Source organism: Bison bison, unplaced genomic scaffold, assembly GCF_000754665.1.
Source record: "Bison bison bison isolate TAMUID 2011002044 unplaced genomic scaffold, Bison_UMD1.0 scf7180017864108, whole genome shotgun sequence".
In the NCBI taxonomy this organism is placed as follows: domain Eukaryota; kingdom Metazoa; phylum Chordata; class Mammalia; order Artiodactyla; family Bovidae; genus Bison; species Bison bison.
Window position 1 is genome coordinate 10,610,975 of NW_011494680.1, and position 12,104 is coordinate 10,623,078.

Below are 12,104 nucleotides of genomic sequence, written 5' to 3' on the forward strand. Positions count from 1 at the left end.
CCCACCACCACCCAAGCCCTCCTTGTCGTCTTCTCTCTCTGTCTTCTCCTTCCCTTCTCCTTCCTCTCCCTTCTTCACATGTGTTCACTCAACAAACGAGTGTGTGGAGTCTGTCCTGTGGGGTCACTGGCAGGAGTGGGAGGGACAGCCTCTGAAAAGGACCTCCCCCCAGCTCTGTGTTGGCAGGTCTGAATGAGAGGCAGTCCTTGCTTCTGGCTGTGCCCAGAGCACTCCCTCGCCAGCCACCCGGGCCCTGAAACATGTGCACTTCCCTGGCTCTCTTTGAGGTTCCCCGGGTGTTTGCTTGCTGCTGCTTTTTCTGCAAATTCTGGGGCTCTTCGAGGCTCAGCTCCTCGTGGAGATGCAGAAAGTAGCGTCGGGGGACTGCCACCCGACAGATGAATTTGTGAACACTCTCACTTGCTGTGAGACCTGCTATATTTTCTCCAATCACTAACAGAACATGTAACATGCGAAAAATCTAAATGACCCCGATCCATAACATAGAATGTGACTGGTCTCTCCCAAAGCCCGGAGTTAACACTAGCTAAATTTGGGTGCACATGCTTTAATCGTTTTCTTCTCTGCACAGACTCATGTTGTTAGTAAACGTGCTTAGTCTGTAATAAGAGCCCTAATCCAACAGGGTAGGATTCTGTGGGAAAAGGTGGTTTCATAATTTCTGCTGATCGTCACGCCTTGTTTCTTCCTTGCGCGTGGCCCTTGCTAATGCAGATGGTGGGTTTTGTGAGCTGGGGACCACAGGTGCTCCCTTGTGCCTGTTCATTTTGGTGGCTTCTGCCCTCATTTAGTAGCCAAACTGATGTTTACCCACCGCCTTTTGCCTTGATAATACATTAGTCACGCCAAGATTCTGGGGAGAACTGGGACTCAGGTGCTGCCATCCTTGTCCCGGATGCTGGGTGGGAACGGTGAGCTCCTCCCTTGGCTGAAATCCTCCTTCGTGGTACACCCCCGCCAGCCTGGCTCTGGAGACACTGTTGCATCTCTGCTTGGCGCCTCTGTCTGTCCTTAAGGAGCCAGCAGTCTCCCTCCTGGTGAGACTGCCCTCACCTGACTTTCTGCCTCCCTCCTGGAGAGCAGGAGCCTCATCTCGCTTCTGAGACACCCAGCTCCTGCCTCCTTCTTCAGCCTTGGTCACCTTCTCAAATACCCTCTGACTCTACCCCATCCCCACCTGATACCCGCCTCAACTGAATATTCGAAAGCAACTGGCCACATTCCACAGCCTTTGGTCCACCGTTCTCCCGGGTGTCTGTCTGTCTCCATGCATTGTCAGCAGCTGAGGGGGGTCCTTGGCCTGTTCAGTTCAGTAACCAAGAAAGCCTGTTGTGGTCCAGCACATGGTTGACTGTAGGAACTAAGCGATGGATGAGTGTTGGGTGGACATCAGGCATCGTCCCTACCCGGGCTCTTTATCTTGGGATGTGGGCACTGCCTGTATCCCGTGGGATGCCGTGTATGCTGGTCAGATGCTCCGGGGGCCGTGGAGCAGTGCCAGCTTTGAGGCAAGGCATATTTTCCTGACTGTGAGTTCTTCTAGGAAACTTGAGATGGTCCCCAGTTAGATTTATGAGTTGGCTTATGGGTGGGGGGGCTCCAGCTCTGGGCAGCCCAGCTGTGGTCCCCTCTCATCTGCTGTTGGAGCTCTTCTCATAGGTGGACAGAGCCAGAACTTCCTGGGGCTGGTGGCTTTGGTGAGAGTGGGCTCTGGGTCAGCATCTGGACTCAGCCACGTGCAGTGTGCATGATGTTGGAAAGCTGTTCACTTTCTGTGCCTCAGTTTCTTCACCTGTCACGTCAGGATACAGGCAGTGTCCACATCATAGGCTCCTTGTGAGCATCGAAGGATAAGTTGCTGTGTAGCCTGTGGGTGCACAGGAGGTGCGTAATCCATGGTAGAGCTTCTGTTCTATTGTCTTCTGCAGAACAGAGGTGACAATACCTATTTCTCGTGGTTACTGTAAGCATTAAATGAGGTGGTGCCCATAAAATGGGGCCTCTCAGGTGGCTCAGTGGTAAAGAATCTGCCTGCTGAGCAGGAGATGCAGATTTGATCCCTGGGTCAGGAAGATCTCCTGGAGAAGGAAATGGCAACTCATTCCAGTATTCTTGCCTGGAGAATCACATGGACAGAGGGGCCAGGTGGGCTACAGTCCATGGGGTTGCAAAGTGTCGGACATGACTGAGAGACCAATCAACAATTATGCTGGCTTTTTTTTTTAATTTGCATAACTTAAAAAATTCCACTTGGTTACATGGTTGCACATGAGTGGTCCTGAGATTAAACAAGTGAAAATAATACAGCTGCTTCTCAAAATTTGTAGCAGTGCCTTTGGAAAGTTTCTGTAAACCACAGAGAAGTTGAGTTGTTGCTCCAAACAGAGAGGTTCATCCCCTGCAGAGGTGACCTTTGGTTTCAACTCTCATTGAGTTTCCTTCCTTATTTGCTTTTGGCATTGATCTGACCTGAGTACCACCTAAGAGCAAAGCAAACCATTTAAGCAGGAATATGTTTCAGTATTTAATGATACTCAGTTCTTCAAACCCTTCACTACCTAAGAACTTGTACTGAGTGACCTGTCTCTTTAAGATTCTGTAATATTCACTTAGATTTTCCTAGACTGGATTTCTCTGATTAATATGCAACCATATTTTCCCTTGGGTTTCCCAGGTAGTTCAGTGTTAAAGAATCCACCTGCCAATACAGGAGCTGCAAGAGACTTGGGTTCAATCTCTGGGTCGGAAAGATCTCCTAGAGAAGGAAATGACCACGCTCACTCCAGTATTCTTGCCTGGGAAGTCCCATGGACAGAGGAGCTTGGTGGGCCACACAGTCTGTGGAGTAGCAAAGAGTCAGACAAGACTGAGCACATACTTTTACTTTTATTTTTTAACCTTGTTTTATTGTTTAGTTAAAGGAGAAAAACAGCCGATGGTAGGTTTTGGGATTTGAGGATTTTTTTGAGATCCTTAAGTTAATTGATAGACCTCCTATGTATTCGTGGCATGAAGGTACAAGTATGTTAAAAAATATTTCCAGTTTGGTCTCTAATCCTAGGCTCTGATTAACCTTCTGCAAAGCCTGTTATCTGCAGTAAATGATTCTAATTGGTACATATGCTACTTTGTAAAAAACAAACAAAACACAATATTTAGCACTTTTTCCGGGTTTTGTACACAAATGTGTAATTTGGCTTTCCTTCTCCAAAGGAAAATTTGGGTCTTTTATGGACTGAAAATGTTTCAAATTCAAGGTGCACACTTCAGTCATAAAGATGAAGTTCCATCTTAAGGAGGAGTGCTGTTTATAGTCTTCTAAATTTTTTTACTAGCATCTCTTTTTCAAGGAGTACTGTCTGGGCTGTGTTTTCTGACTTGTTTTCTGAGTTAATTAGAGTTGGAAAGCAGACGTTTCTTTTTTCTCTTTCTTACCGTCTGGTGTTCAGGGCCACCAAGCCTTGTTATCTTTGGTTGCGTCCCCTGTGTCCACCCTGCAGTTTGCATGTCATTTCAGAGAACCTCTTCCTTCTTTGGCCTCTGTCTGAGCAGATAAGCATCACTAGAACGTGACGCAAGCAGTGATGCAGGCTGTAGGGGACCCAGTGAATTCTAGATTGTTCTGACCTAGTAAGTCACCCAATTTGTGTTTCTTAGTCTTCAAAAGGTCCTTGTAGGAGGATAATTGTACCTATTGAAAAAGCATGTCATTCTTCTCTCATGAGTAATTGCTGACGGTGTATAAATGTGTCCTAGCCTTTTCTCACTTAATTTTTTTTCCTTAAATTTATCTTTAATTGGAGGATGATTGAGGTACAATGTTGTGTTAGTTTCTGCTGTACAGCAACACGAATCAGCCTTAAGTATACATATATCCCCTCCCTCTTGGACCTCTCTCCCACCCCTCCCATCCCAGTCCTCTAGCTCATCTCAGAGCTTTGAGCTGAGCTCCCTGTGCTCTACAGCAGCTTCCCACTTGCTATCTGTTTTACATGTGATAATACATATGTTTAAGTGCTACTCTCTAAGTTCATCCTACCCTCTCCTTCCCCACCTGAGTCCACAAGTCCGTTTCCTATGTCTGCGTCTATATCCTCCCTGCAAATAGGTTCAAGAGCACCATTTTTCCAGATTTCAAATATATACATTAATATATGATATTTGTTTTTCTCTCTCTGACCTACTTCACTTTGTGTAACAGGCTTCTGGGTTTATCCACCTCAGTTCAACGGACTCAAATTCATTCTTTTTTATGGCTGAATAATTTTCTATTGTGTATATGTACCACAGCTTCGTCATCCATTCATCTGTCGATGGCCATCTAAGCTGCTTGCATGTCCTGGCTATTGTAAATAATGCTGCAGTGAATCTCAGCATTGCTCCCCCCGGATCCGGTGCCACCAGCACTCCCCATCAACCCTAGGACATCATCGATGTCTGTGCTCTTTTCTCAGAACTGTGCTGTACTTTCCGTATGAAATCCTGAAATGTTTAAGATGGAGATGGTGCAAGTTCAATTCCTTATTTTACAGAGGAGAAAATTGAGACCTTTTGACAGTTACTTTCATTTAATATATTTATAAGAATTCAGCAAAAAGGGAACCCTCTTACACTGTTGGTGGGAATACAAACTAGTACAGCCACTATGGAGAACAGTGTGGAGATTCCTTAAAAAACTGGAAATAGAACTGCCTTATGATCCAGCAATCCCACTGCTGGCCATACACACTGAGGAAACCAGAAGGGAAAGAGACACGTGTACCCCAATGTTCATCGCAGCACTGTTTATAATAGCCAGGACATGGAAGCAACCTAGATGTCCATCAGCAGATGAATGGATAAGAAAGCAGTGGTACATATACACAATGGAGTATTACTCAGCCATTAAAAAGAATACATTTGAATCAGTTCTAATGAGGTGGATGAAACTGGAGCCTATTATACAGAGTGAAGTAAGCCAGAAGGAAAAACATAAATACAGTATACTAACGCATATATATGGAATTTAGAAAGATGGTAACGATAACCCTGTATACGAGACAGCAAAAGAGACACTGATGTATAGAACAGTCTTATGGACTCTGTGGGAGAGGGTGGGAAGATTTGGGAGAATGGCATTGAAACATGTGAAATGACATGTATGAAACGAGATGCCAGTCCAGGTTCAGTGCACGATGCTGGATGCTTGGGGCTGGTGCGCTGGGAAGGCCCAGGGGGATGGTGGGGGGGGGGGGGGGGGGAGGAGGGTTCAGGATGGGGAGCATGTGTATATCTGAAATTAAAAATTAAAAAAAAAAAAAAAGAATTCAGCAAAGATATCCTTTTCTATTATTATAAGAATATAGGTATTCTTCATGTAATTAAAATATTTACAGAAAGTACTAATAATTAGTGTATTAAATCATACTGCGAGACTTCTCCAGCGGTTCGGTGATTAAGACTTCACCTTCTAATGCAGCTGATGCAGGTTCCATCCCTGATCAGGGAAGCTAAGATCCAAAAAGACCAAAACATAAAATAGAAACAATATTGTAAGAAATTCAATGAAGACTTTTAAAAAATCATATTGAACATGGTCAGCCTTTGGTACACTCCCCAGGAAAGGACAGCTGTGCTTCACCTGGGGCTCTGGGGGCAGAACTGGTACCCAGGAGTGTCCTAAGTGGCCACGTGGTTGCATTTGCTCTTTAACAGTTCACTTAACACATATGTCCTGGCATCCATGCTACCATGTGGGAAGGCAGGCCCCCTGCTCTTGAGAAGTGCACAAATTACTGTCCCCAAAGCAAATTCATCTGTGTTCTGCGGTGATTTATTGACTGTCTCGCAAGCAAAAGCAGTTTGTTTTCCCCTGAGCATTTCATTTTACCAGTATCCAAAATAACGCTCTTAAAGAGTGACTCATGTGCACACACTTAACAGACCAGACCAGGTGTTCCTGGGCTGTGGGTCCTCGAGGGTCTCCCCCAGATCAAGACCAGCATTTGGTAAGCTCAGTTTTAATGAGGCTATAAATGTCCACTTACAACTTTTCCTTTCTCCATCATCCTTGTTTCAGCAACTTTGTTGGCATAGGGTTTATTAGTAAAATAAATTTTAGTGACAAAAAAGTGAAAGTCGCTCAGTCATGTCTGACTGTTTGAGAACCCATGAACTATACACTCCATGGAGGCCAGAATACTGGAGTAGGTAGCTGTTCCCTTCTCCAGGGGATCTTCCCAACCCAGAGATTGAACCCGGGTCTCCTGCATTGCAGGTGGATCCTTTACCAGCTGAGCCACCAGGGAAACCCTTTAGTGACAAATGCACATGCTTTTTGTTTTGTTTTGTTTTTAAAGAAGGGTTTAGAAAAGGGAAAATCTTTTTTCTAGGGTACAGCATAATGTAAGCACATTAAAAAAAAATTAAGTGAAAATGATCATTTTAGTAAAAAAATAGGACTACCCTTTTAATCTGAAACGTGGCACTGTTTCCCACTCTTCTCCTTTTTTATCCTTTCCCCCATACGCAAAACATCCTGTCATGATTAAGGATTTCAGTGTTCCCTATCGCTTCATTGATGGTGACATTTCAACCACATGTTTGCAAGTGTTCTTTCAGGATTTGGTGCCTCCTCCTCCCGCATAGTGACTTGTCATTGTTCTGTTGCTTCTGCCTGTTTGGGGTCTCGGGGGGCACGATCCGAGGAAGTCCCAGCAGGTGTGCCATTAGCGCCAGGAAGGGGAGCTGAGGGCATTACCCTGGCGGTGAAATTCACTCATCGTAGTGGTCACCGGCTGTCACAAACATGTGGCGTCAGGGTTTTGGCAGGACAACACTGGCTGGAATGACCCGTCCGGTAAATGAGGACATCCCTAAACCAGTGTATACACCAGCCCCCTCTCAGTTTCAGTTGCAGGACTCCGCAATCGTTTTGTGACTTGACCACATGGTTGACAGCTAGCTTCTGCAGTAAGCCAGGGAACATCACTAAAGATTAAACTTATTTCCTGGTACCTGGTTCCGTCTTGTGTGGAATAAGCAGAGGTCAGCTTGAGTCTTTGGCAGGATTTGGCCTCAGATAAGCTATGAAAAGTCTCCAATCCTTTGTTTCCTCACATTTATCTTAAAGAGAGAGTGCTTCCGATTTCTCTGTTTCCATAAGACATCGTGGGTTTTGTTTTTTTTTTAGTTTTAGATAAATATTGAAAGTTTATTACCAATGTATAAGAAATGTTTATGTAAATACAGTCATTCTTAAGTTAATTTTTATTGGAGTATAACTGCTTTACAGTGTTGTATCAGTTTCTGCTGTACAGCAAAGTGAATCAGCTATGAGGACATCATTTCTGATTGGACTCATAATCAGGCAGTGAGTAAGAACAGGTAATGCTATTAGACTGAAAATAATGTTATTCCTACTTTTCAGGTACTGTACTCTGCTTGATCCAGAATATTACACTAATTACATTTATGATGAAGACATTTGAGAATCATAGATGTTCATTGATTTAAAACTAGAACATATGCATTTGTATTAAGCTGTTGAAAAACAGGGTTTGGGTGCTTTCCCCTGCTTTTCTATCTCAATGAAACAGTGATGGGAATTGTGGGTGAGATGTTGATGTCACTCAGAGATGATGCCCTGTGACCCTTTTGGGGTTTGGCTGCCTTTTACACAGATTGTCTTATACAGCATACCTGTTCGCTCCTGGCTTCTTCAGACTTTGGTTTACCTGGACTTTTTGATATACAGACTTAAGTTTTGCCCAGTGTAATCTCCCTATATCATTTCATGTTTTGAATTTATTTATTTATTTTTGGCTGTGCTGGGTCTCCATTGCCATGCACAGGCTTTCTCTATTTGCAGTGAGCCAGACGTGAGTCTGGGTGAACTCCGGGAGTTGGAGATGGACAGGGAGGCCTGGCGTGCTGTGATTCATGGGGTCGCAAAGAGTCGGACACGACTGAGCGACTGAACTGAACTGAAGGGTTTCTCTTTGTTGTGGTGTGTGTGCTTCTCACTGCGGCGGTTTTTCTTGTTGCAGAGCACAGGCTCCAGGGTGTGAGGGCTTTGGTAGTTGCAGCTCCCGGGCTGTAGAGCACAGGCTCAGCAGTTGTGGTGCATGGGCTTAGTTGCCCAGCATCATGTGCTATCTTCCCGGACCAGGGATCGAATCTGTGTCCCCTGCATTGGCAGGCGGATTCTTAAGCACTGGACCACCAGGGAAGCCCTCCCCATATCATTTCTTAAGAGAGTGGTACTAGTTGGGTGATGATCACACAGACTCTGGAGGGCAGTCTAAGATGTGGGTGCTCTGGACGACTTTGGAACAGCTGGACTGTGTGCGCAAGGCCTGTGTGCAGTTCTCTAGGCAGAACCACACCTTTCTCCTGCACTAGATGGAGGTTCTGAGGAAGACCTGCTTTCCTGTGGATGTTGTTTTCCATTATCTCAGAGCTGTAATCTACATCCAAATCAGTTATCAACTCTCCCTGGACCCTTGTTGGGAATTTGAAGTAGATAAAAAGCACCTGCTCGTTAACACGTCAGCTCTTTTCTGATTTCTAGCTGTTCCACTTCACACGGTGGAAAAAGCCTGGCTCCCTCAGGGCACTAGGCAGGGACACTGTTTGCACTGAAATGAGTGAGATGATTTTCCAAGGTGGGAGCGGAACACAGTGGGGATTGGTTGATATTTAAAGAGCATGAATGAAAGCAGGAGGCCCCTCACCTGGAAGAGATGCCAGGGCTTTTTGACACTGATTCTCTTCTAAGATTTGAAGTCTTGTCGATGGCTGATTGTGTACACTGGACTTGTTTGTCCACTGGGTATTCCCCTTCCCACAAGGAGAGGCAACTACTCAACGTCAGCTCAGGTGGCCGGTGAGGGATGCCCCATGTCATCATCAGAGCCCTGACGTGCACAGGAATTTGCTTTTCAGACCCACATATGACTTCATGTTGTAGGCTTTACCTTTTCAGAAAGTTGGTCTCAGGGAAACTCTTATAGATTTCATTTTCATTCTGGAATAAATCGCTGACGAATTCTAAAACCCATGACAAGCTATTCGGTCTCTTTTGGCTTTGATTTTCTTACCAAAACGATAATACTGTACAATAGTGCACCACATCTGAATGGTTGAAGAGTGGTTATATTGTCAGGCCCTGTCTAGATACTTTACATGTATCACCTCATTTAATCTTCATCACATCTCTGGGTTGAGTTATCTCCATTTTACAGATGAAGAAACTGAGGCCTAAAGAGGTGAAATAGCTTGTCCAGGGTTACGCAGCTAGGCAGTAGTGAATTCGAACCCAGTCAGACTGGCTCTAGAATTTCATTCTCAAAGACATGTGGCTCTGTCTCTCCAAAAAAGTAACATACTGCCTGATTCCTTCGTATTCTGGTTTGATTGTGTGAACATACACGTGCCCTTTCCTGGGAGGTGTGTGGACCGGTGAATATGACGGCCCTTGGTCTGGTACTGACACAGGTTTGGGGGGCTTGCTTGAAGTCCTGTCTGTGATACTTGGGGGTTACTTCCTGCAGTAACCTATGGAGACTTTCATGCGCTCAGAGACCCCATGTGCGCTTACCAGAGTGAATGGCATGTGGTCCTGAGCACCACTCACAAGGACCACCGTGGTCATGACATCTCCCAGGGTGTATAGTTCATAGCAGCCTGTCCCACTGGCTGCCCAGCCCTCTGTAAACTGACTGATAGCCTTGTTTATAGAGACGCGGATGTGAACAACAGACTTGTGGATACAGGAGGGGAAAGAGAGGGTAGAGTGAATTGAGCCAGTAGCACTGATATATGTATACCACCATGTGTAAAACAGATAGCTAGTGGGAAGCGGCTATATCGCAGCTCGGTGCTCTGTAGTGACGTAGACGGATGGGATGGGAGGGCGGCGGGAGACTCTAGAGTGAGGACACAGACGTATACATATGGATGGTTCACACTTGCACAGCAGAAACTAACATAACATTGTCAAGCAATTATACTCTTAAAAAAAAAATTTCATGACCATACAGTGAATGAATATACTGTACCTATGATAAGAGTTCATGCTTTATAAGCTCACCTGAGTACATCAAAGCTCCCTTTCAGTTAAAAATGTATGAATGAAAAAAATCAATATTTTATGTAGCAAACTTTCATATGCTAAAACTCCTGTATGAAAACAACAGCTACTAGGAGAATAAAACTGCCGGGACTGCACCAGAAGGATCAAAATAAGTCCCTGTGCTCATTTCTAAAGTAGATGGAGTTGGCCAGGCTGTGGATATTATACTTACAAAATAATCGGCTTAGTAATTTTGGAAATTATAGACCTCACGCAATAGAGGCACAAAATAAAAGCCAGTTTGAAATATTTTGGCCGTCGTGTAGCTGCAGGCCAACAAAACTCACTCACGCTTTAGAATTGGGGATTCATGGATACTCTTTAGGAAAGTGCTGGTTCTGGTTAAAATCTGGCAGCACTTGGAAATTCTCGTAAAACAGGGACAAAAGACCGTTTGGATGAATTGAAACAAAGCCTGCAAACTGCTTTATCAATTAAATATGTTCAGCATTAAATAGAATGGATAGCATGTACATTTGGACTGCAAGGAGATCAAACCAGTCAATCCTAAAGGAAATCAACCCTGAATATTCATTGGAAGGACTGATGCTCAAGCTGAAGCTCCAGCACTTTGGCCACCTGATGAGAAGAGTCTACTCATTAGAAAAGACCCTGATGCTGGGAAAGATCAAGGGCAGGAGGAGATGTGGGTGGCAGAGGATGAAATGATTGGATGGCATCACCGACTCGGTGGATGTGAGTTTGAGCAGAGTCTAGGAGATGGTGAAGGACAGGGAAGCCTGGTGTGCCGCAGTCCACAGGGTCACAAGGAATCCGACACGACTTAGCAGTTTACTGATCAGCAACAAGTTTGTATGTGATTTAGTTTTAGGAAATAATGAGTTAACAGCTAAAATAAAAAGCTTTTTTTTTTAAAGACAGCTTTAATTCATTGAAAGTCTGAGTTTAATAGTCTGTTGAAGGGTTGCTTTAAAAATCAGTAAAGGGACATTAATCGTCATCTGACAGTAAGTGGGTGAGTACAGGTCTGTGTGCAGTGAGCTGACTGTTGCTATGTTTATTCCAGGAGGAAGCCTGTCACTGCGTCTACCACATGTGTGGTTCAGGGCACTAGAACTGCGTTCTCCTTCTCTCTTTTTAATGTGTTCTTTTCCCTTATGTTGGTGGTAATTTTTTAAATTGACAATTAGTTGATTGGGGGCTTCCCAGATAGCGCTAGGAGTAAAGAACCCACTTGCCAATGCAGGAGACGTCAGAGACTCTGGTTCGATCCCTGGGTCAGGAAGATCCCCTGGAGGAGGGCATGGAAACCCACTCCAGTATTCTTGCCTGGAGAATTCCATGGACAGAGGAGCCTGGTGGGCTACAGTCCGTGGGGTCACAAGGAGTTGGACGCGACTGAAGTGACTTAGCACACACACACACATATAGTTGATTTAAATGTTGTGTCAGTTTCTGCTATATACAAAGTGATTCAGTTATACATATGTATACATTCTTGTTCATATTCTTTTCCACTGTGGTTTATCACAGGATGTTGAACTGAGTTCCCTGTGTCCCACAGGAGGACCTTGTTTTTTGTCCATGGAATTGTGTTCCCTCAGCCACTCTGAGCGACCCTGGGTGTGTCACATCCTCACGGCTGCAGTGTGTCCCTGTGCCTGACGACGTGATCATGCTCTCCCTGGCTGCTGCATCACTCTTCATTTAGAAAGTTGACAGGTAGGTCTGGGAGGCAGTAAGTTCCAGGCAGGTAGGGAGTTCTGTGTGTCTGTAATAGCTCTGTGCTCAGGGTCTGGAGCAGTGCCCGACCCCAAGTGGGTGCTCCAGTGAATGGACTGACCTGCTTGCTCTCCTGCCCGGGTGCCCTCTGTGCTCAGAAGACCAGGGTCTCTCGGGTTTCCATGAACGGCTGTATTTCATGTGAGGCCTTGTAATGCAATTCCAGCTGCTTCTATTGATTACAGTTCACTGGCCACCTGTGCAAACTATCGCAGTAGTGGAACAC

General features: G+C 45.0%; 1 protein-coding gene across 1 annotated transcript in view; it reads left to right on the plus strand.

Moving 5' to 3' along the window:
- FAM110B (family with sequence similarity 110, member B) overlaps nt 1-12,104 on the plus strand; it is a 128,792-nt gene that overhangs the window by 16,694 nt on the left and 99,994 nt on the right. The gene's annotated exons all lie outside the window — the stretch shown is intronic.